Below are 7,972 nucleotides of genomic sequence, written 5' to 3' on the forward strand. Positions count from 1 at the left end.
TGAGATGATCCCTATGGTGGTGGCTAGTCCTATTTATAGAGGCCCTGGTCCTCTCCCCATATATTGAGCAGGAAGGGAGCCAACAACGGCCAAATTCGAAGGGAGACAACTAGTACAAGCTATCCTGACTAAAGGTGGTCTTCGCCTGCCAAAGGCTCTGGTGGTGACACCGTCTTGGGCTCCACGGTGACCTCCGCCTGCCGTCCTGCTGGTCTCGGTCTCGTTGCACCGATATGGAAACCTTTGCCTGATGCCTCGGGACTGCTCGTCTGCGCTTGCCCCTTTAGCACCAAAGAGGAAATGAGGACACTGCGCGCGCTGGCACCCGCCTGGCCCCAATCGTCATGGCTTGCGTCACAGGAACCTCGCGAAGTGTCCCTTGCCTTGATCTCTCCGCCCCTCGCGAGCCAGCCTGGTGAGGCCGCTCCCGAGGAGGTCTTGTGTCGTCCACCTCGCGAGGCTTGGCCCCTCGTGAGGGTCTTGAGTGTTTGATGGTGAAGATGGGCCGTACATGGCCGCTGATGGAGCCATGCCATGGGCCGCAGGCATGCAAGTCTGGGGACCCCCGTTCCCAGGACGCTGATAGCCTCCACTGCGGTCGCGGCTGAACAACCTTGAACTCGAGGCCGGAGTCGACGATGTGGCGAATAGCGCTGGCGGCCGCGCATGATGACGACGCCGGCGGTCGTGCGTGACGATGATGAGGCGGACGGCACCGGTGGCCGCGTGCGGAGGCGTAGTCGGCTCTCGGCTGTGCCGAGGATGGAGATGACGACGGGGCGGATGATGCTGGTGGCCACGCGTGACGACGACGCCGGCCGTCGAGCATGACGACGATGAGGCCGCGCCGGTTGCCACGTGCGGAGGCACAGTCGGCTCTCGGCTATGCCGATGTCCGAGACGACAACGGGGTGGACGACGCCGGTGGCCACACATGATGACCACGCCGGCGGTCGAGCGTGAAGATGATGAGGCGGACGGTGCCAGTTGCCACGTGCGGAGGCACAGTTTGTTTCCTGCTTTCACGTCGTCGATCCTTGTATGTGCCTGGTATTTGGATGGATATCCGTTTCCCTTCTGCTTGCGACCATTCTTCTTGCGATGCTTTGCTCGTCGTGAGGATGAACAGTACAAAAAACGTGTTAAAACACGAAGATGGAACCGAATAGAGGGCACCCGCGGGAATCAATCTGCCGCCGGTGGTTGAAGAAATAACCATCTGCATCATGGCTCGATAGACGCCATGCCCCACGATGGGCGCCAACTGTCGTGGGAACGATTTCGACAATAGAAAGGGGTAGTGTAAATGAGCATGATCTATCGAGAGGCAAATGGGTGACACGGTGGTTTTAGCGAGTTCGGGCCTCTCACGGTGGAGATAACAGCCCTACGTCTGGTGCTCCGGAGAGGCTTTGTTTTATCTGAGTATGTATCCGGAGATTACAATGTATATGAGAGAGGGAGTGAGGGGAACGGATTCCCATGCCTGAGCTAGATCCGGAGACTAGAGAGAGAGAGAGAGAGAAGAAAAGAACTCCCCTAGTCTAGTGGTGGGGGGTGGCTTATATAGAGTGCGCCACCCCCTCACCTCCTATGTTACAAAGAGGGCATGAATGCCAGCCCACTGCGAAACCTCCAATATGAGAATGGTGCTTCGATTGCCTTGTCGACTATTTGGTCTTCGCATATCCGAGTGAGTCGTACGGTCGAGTGGTGAACTGTCATCCGAGTGGATAGTATGCTGCTTGTCCGAGTGGATGGTATGTCTCTATGAAATTTATCTAGACCCACATGCTGTGTGGACCCCATGCTTTATGATATTTCGACCCTTTGTGGGCCTACCTATTAAATGTATCCCCAACACATGGCGTCGCATTTTTTGCTACAATCGGCGTCATGTATCCTGCTTCAACTGGCATCAGAAATTGCTACAATCGGTAGTGCGACAAGCTAAAACCGGCTGCTCGGCGAGCTGCCATGGCTCAGCCATGAGGCTCTTTCTGCTGGAACCAACACTCGAATTTGCTGGAACGGGGCGAGTGGGATGTTGCAAGCGTGAGGTGCACCCTACGAGCTCCGACATCGGGGATGAGCGGTGGCGAACACGCTGGTGAGCTGCGGCCTCACCACTGGAGCTACAATGGTTGCCACAGGAATCGCAGGGTGCAGCTATTGCATGGACGAAGCCGGTGATGAGGACGACTGGCGAGGGCTATGACCGGTGACTAGGACGGTCGGCGACCAAAGACGCGGACGGCTGGCGAGGGACGACGACGAGAGAACATGTGCGGCCACCGAGACGAAAGGGATGATGAGATGCATGATCGTATGTGTGCGTTTACGAAGACAACGGGACGATACCCATCCACCAAATCAGATGGCTGCGGGCCAACCGGCCCAAATTTGGGCCGGTCGACCGACGCCTATCCCAAAGACGTTGGTTGGTCGAGATTAGCTCCTTTCATGCATACCATTATTTCTCAGGTCTGTTCAAGATATTTACATGTGGTTGTCCTATCAACAATTTCCAACGGGGTCTATCGATTGGCGCACGTGTTTACGGGAAAAAGTTCAAAATAAACCCTAAACTCGTAGGCCTTAGCTAAATCAAACCCTGAACTACAGATCCCAGAAATCAGCACACCCAACTCACTAATCACTGTCCAAAATGAACCACGAGCTCATTCCCAAACAGGGATTGATGACATGGCAGAAGGAAACTGGGATTGCTGGCTGTTGGGCATGCTAGGCACGTCGAAGTTGGGCCGGCCCACAGCCGCCCATAGCGCCTTCCTTTGTTATTAGTGGAGAGGCAGCCCACGAAGGGCAGCCCATCCCCCATAATTGTAAAGTTAGGTTCTGGGTTGATTTTTGTGTTTTTGTTATTCCAAATGCTCGGATTAGGACAATATAGTGATATTCTCATGTTTGTTTCAGTTAAATCATGGATTCGACGGAGATTTTGAATGTCAGATTTCATGTTGGAGGGCAGTTCATCCGCACCGGTCCTGTTATGGATTATGTGGGGGGCGATGAAGAGATGTCACAGATCGAGAGGGACAAGTTGCAATTGCAAGAAGTTAAAGGGAATTTGAAAGACCATGTGGAGTTGAAGGAATCGATCAAGATGTATTTTCTATATCCTGGGAAGGAACTACCTGATGGTTTGGTGTTTTTGTTTGATGACAGTGGTTGTGTGAATATGTCAGACTACATTTGTGTTGGAGATGTAGCAGATATTTATGTTGAGTATCATGGGGAGCAGGAAAGAGAGTACATCAGCAGTGGCAGTGATTATGAGCATGAGATAAGGGAGGTAAGTGATGATGAATTTGAAGAACATGATATTGTCATTAGTGCAGAGCCACTTGACATGGAGTGCTCACTCAACTTATTAGCAGTCTAGTTAAGCAGCCCAGGTCAAGAAGAACTTTAAAAGCTAGTGATGTTGTCCAAGTGCCAGATTCCCAATTTGTAGTTTGTCAAGTGTGAAATCCAGATGAAGTGCCAGTTCAAGCATCAGAGCAAGTCAATGTTCAGATCAGTACACCAACATAGCAAATGAGTTTCCAGGAAAATATTGCACCAGAGCAAGTCCATGTTCAGAACAATATTGCAGTTTCAGACAGTGATTTTGATGAAGATACTAAGTACATGCCACATACTGAGGATAGTGGAGAAAATTCGAAAGTTGTGGAGCTTAGGAGGCATGCTAGAAAATTCAAGAAGAAGATGAGAGATACAAAGAGTTGGATTGTAGGAGATTCATCAGCTCCTGTTCCCATTGAACTAATTGCAAATATGGAAGAACAGATAGAGGGAGAGGAGAAGGAGTGGGGTTATGATTCATCTGATGAGGATTATTCTTATGATGAAGATTCTGATGGGCAAATGGTTAGGAGGAAGAGCAAGTATCCAAGATACAACAATGACACCGATATTCCACACTTTTAATTAACAATGGTGTTCAGGAGCAAGAATCGGCTTGTGAAGGCATTGAAGAGATATGGAATTGTTACCAAGAGGGGCATTGTGTTCATGAAATCAGAGGCAGACAGAGTTAGAGCTAAGTGTGGGTGGCATGGGTGCGCTTGGTTGATTTATGGAGCCAAAACATCAAGAACAAGCAGGTTTTGGATTATTACTTTTAATGATGAGCATGAATGTGCACAAAATAGAGAGAACAAACTTGTGATAGCAAAGGTTATTGCCCAGAGAGATGAGCACTTCATTTTAGCTAATCCAATGTGGAAGATTGAGAGCATGAAAGCAACAGTTCTCCAGGATATGTTTGCTGATGTATCAACTTCTAAGTGCAAGCATGCAAAGAAGCTTGTCATGGACGAATTAAGAGCTGGAATGAAGGATGAGCACACTAGGTTTTTTTATTACCAACTGGAGCTTCTTAGAAGTAATCTAGGAAGCACTGTTGCAGTTTGTTTGGATCCTACAAACATGGAAGGAAACATATTTCAGAGCTTTTATGTGTGCTTTAATGCACTGACGTTAGGGTTCAAGCTAGGCTGGCTGCAGGAAAGTAATAGGATTAGATGGATGTTTCTTCAAAGGGGATGTGAAAGGAGAGCTGTTGTGTGCTGTTGGTAGAGATGCCAACAATCAAATGTATCGACTGGCATGGGCTATTGTTGAGAAGGAAACAAATGAAAGCTGGTAGTGGTTTATTGGCTTGCTTATTAAAGATCTTGACATTAATAACAATGGAGCTGGATGAGTGTTCATTTCAGATCAGCAGAAGGGACTACTTAATGCTATGAAGGACTATCTGCCAAATGCAGAGCACAGAATGTGTGCTAGGCATATGTATGCCAACTGGACAAAGAAGCATAGGGCACATGAATGGCAGAAGAAGTTCTGGGTAGTTGCCAAAGCAACAAACAAGCAAGACTTCAACTACTACAAAGCAAAGCTAGCCCAAGAAACACCAGATGGTGCAAAAGATATGATGAGAACAGAGCCAGTACACTGGGAAAGGGCATTTTTTCCAGTGGGTTCCAACTGTGAATCATTTGACAATGTTCTTTGTGAATCTGTTAATCATGCAATTGTTGAAGCAAGGTTTTATCCAATAATTTCAATGCAATAAAAAAATAGGAAAACAATATTTGTTAGAATTCAGGAACAAAGGGCCAAAGGTCAGAAGTTTCATGGAAAATATGCCCAAGTGTTTTTAAGAAGTTAAAAAGTAGCATAGCAATGACATGGTTCATGGAGGTACTTTGGAATGGCAAAGATGGATTTGAAGTCAAACTTCTCACTGGGAGAAAAAGGCAGTACACAGTGAGTCTTGACAATAGGACATGCTCATGTGGCTACTTCCAACTGGCAGGTCTTCCTTGTTCCCATGCGACAACAGCTATCTTCAAGTGTGGCAAAAAAGTGGAAGATTTCATTGCTCCCTGTTATTTTGTTGAAGTATTCAACAAAATTTATGAACACTATTTGGAACCTGTAGAAGGTGAAGAAATGTGGTCAGTTTCTGATAAACCTAGGCCTCAAGCCCCAGCATATGAAACCATACCTGACAACATGCTAGGCAGGCCTAAGAATAATGATAGGAGGAGGTAAGAAACACAGAAACCTAAGCCTAGCAAAAAAAGAGTAATCATGGCACTGTAATTATTTGCTCAATGTGTGTGACTGCTGGACACAACAAGACATGTTGCAAGCAAAATCGAGAGAGAGGTGATGTCGCTTGAAGCTACGTCGGTATTTCCCCAAAGAGGAAGGGATGATGCAGCACAACGACGGTAGGTATTTCCCTCAGATATGAAACCAAGGTTATCCAACTAGTAGGAGAACCAAGCAACACAACGTAAACAACCCCTGCACACAGATAAAAAATCCTCGCAACCCGACGTGTTAAAGGGGTTGTCAATCCCTTCCGGGGTACGACGCCTCAAGTGGCAAACGGACGTGAGATAAATTTTTAGTAAATTGATAGATCGAACGCCAAATAAAATAAATAAAGAAAAATTGTAGCAACGTATTTTTGTATTTTTGGTTTAATATATGTGAAAATAAATGCAAGAGAAAAGTAGATCGCAAAGGCAAATATATGAGAAAGAAGACCCGGGGGCCGTAGGTTTCACTAGTGGCTTCTCTCAAGAAAAATAGCAAACGGTGGGTAAACAAATTACTGTTGGGCAATTGATAGAACTTCAAATAATCATGACGATATCCAGGAAATGATCATTATATAGGCATCACGTCCAAGATTAGTATACCAACTCCTGCCTGCATCTACTACTATTACTCCACACATCGACCGCTATCCAGCATGCATCTAGTGTATTAAGTTCATGGAGAAACGGAGTAATGCAATAAGAACGATGACATGATGTAGACACGATCTATCTATGTAGAGATAGACCCCATCGTTTTATCCTTAGTAGCAACGATACATACGTGTTGTTTCCCTTTCTGTCACTGGGATCAAGCACCGTAAGATCGAACCCACTACAAAGCACCTCTTCCCATTGCAAGATAAATAGATCAAGTTGGCCAAACAAAACCCAAATATCGGAGAAGAAATACGAGGCTATAAGAAATCATGCATATAAGAGATGAAAGAAACTCAAATAACTTTCATGGATATAAAAAGATAGATCTGATCATAAACTCAAAGTTCATCAGATCCCAACAAACCCACCGCAAAAAGAGTTACATCATATGGATCTCCAAGAGACCATTGTATTGAGAAACCAGCGAGAGAGAGAAATCCATCTAGCTACTAAGTACGGACCCGAAGGTCTACAAAGAACTACTCACGCATCATCGGAGAGGCACCAATGGAGGTGGTGAACCCCATCCGAGATGGTGTCTAGATTGGATCTGGTGGTTCTGGACTCTTCGGCGGCTGGATGAATATTTCGTCGACGTTCCTAGGGTTTCTGGAATATTGTGTTATTTATAGAGCAAAGAGGCGGTCCGGGGGGCACCCGAGGTGGGCACAACCCACCAGGGCGCGCCTGGGCCTCTTGGCACGCCCTGGTGGGTTATGCCCCCTCAGGGCACCCCCCAGGCGCAGCCAGGGCCCGTTGTGTTCCTTCTGGCCCATAAAAATTCTCCGTTAAGTTTCGGGGCATTTGGACTCCGTCTGATATTGATTTTCTGCGATGTAAAATACATGGAAAAAACAACAACTGACACTTGGCACTATGTCAATAGGTTAGTACCAAAAAAAGATATAAAATGACTATAAGTGATTGTAAAACATCCAAGATCGATAATATAACAACATGGAACAATAAAAAATTATAGATATGTTGGAGACGTATCAGCATCCCCAAGCTTAACTCCTACTCATCCTCGAGTAGGTAAGTGATAAAAACAGAATTTTTGATGTGGAATGCTGCCTAACATGTCATATCATATTCTTTTCTTTATAGCATGGACATTTGGACTTTTAATTGTTCAAAGCAATAGTCTAGTTTTGACATGATAATTTAGAAACTCAAGCATATCAACAAGCAACCATGTCTTTCAAAATATCAACGCTAAAATAAGTTATCCCTAGCCCATCATGCTCAACCATTGATCCATTCATGAAACACACTCGAAATATTAGCTACACCCAATACTTAAGTACGATCATATTGCCTCCTAGTTGGTGCTTTTATAAGAGAAGATGGAGACTCAAAATAAAACTTGCATAAAGTAAAAGAAAGGCCCTTCGCAGAGGGAAGTAGGGATTTGTAGAGGTGCTAGAGCTCAAAGCGAAAAACTTAGAGATAAAAACATTTTAGGAGGTGTATCCATCCCACCAACGAAAACGAATTAGAGTTCCCAACACTTTCCATGCTAGATATATCATAGGTGGTTCCCAAACAGAAAATAAAGTTTATTCCTTTTTCCACCATACTTTCACTTTCCATGGCTAGCCGTATCCACGGTTGCTCTCTATACCAACACTTTCCAAGGAATTTATTATTTGACAACATAAAGTAAATTC

The sequence above is a fragment of the Triticum aestivum genome, chromosome 5D (genome assembly GCF_018294505.1).
Source record: "Triticum aestivum cultivar Chinese Spring chromosome 5D, IWGSC CS RefSeq v2.1, whole genome shotgun sequence".
In the NCBI taxonomy this organism is placed as follows: Eukaryota; Viridiplantae; Streptophyta; class Magnoliopsida; order Poales; family Poaceae; genus Triticum; species Triticum aestivum.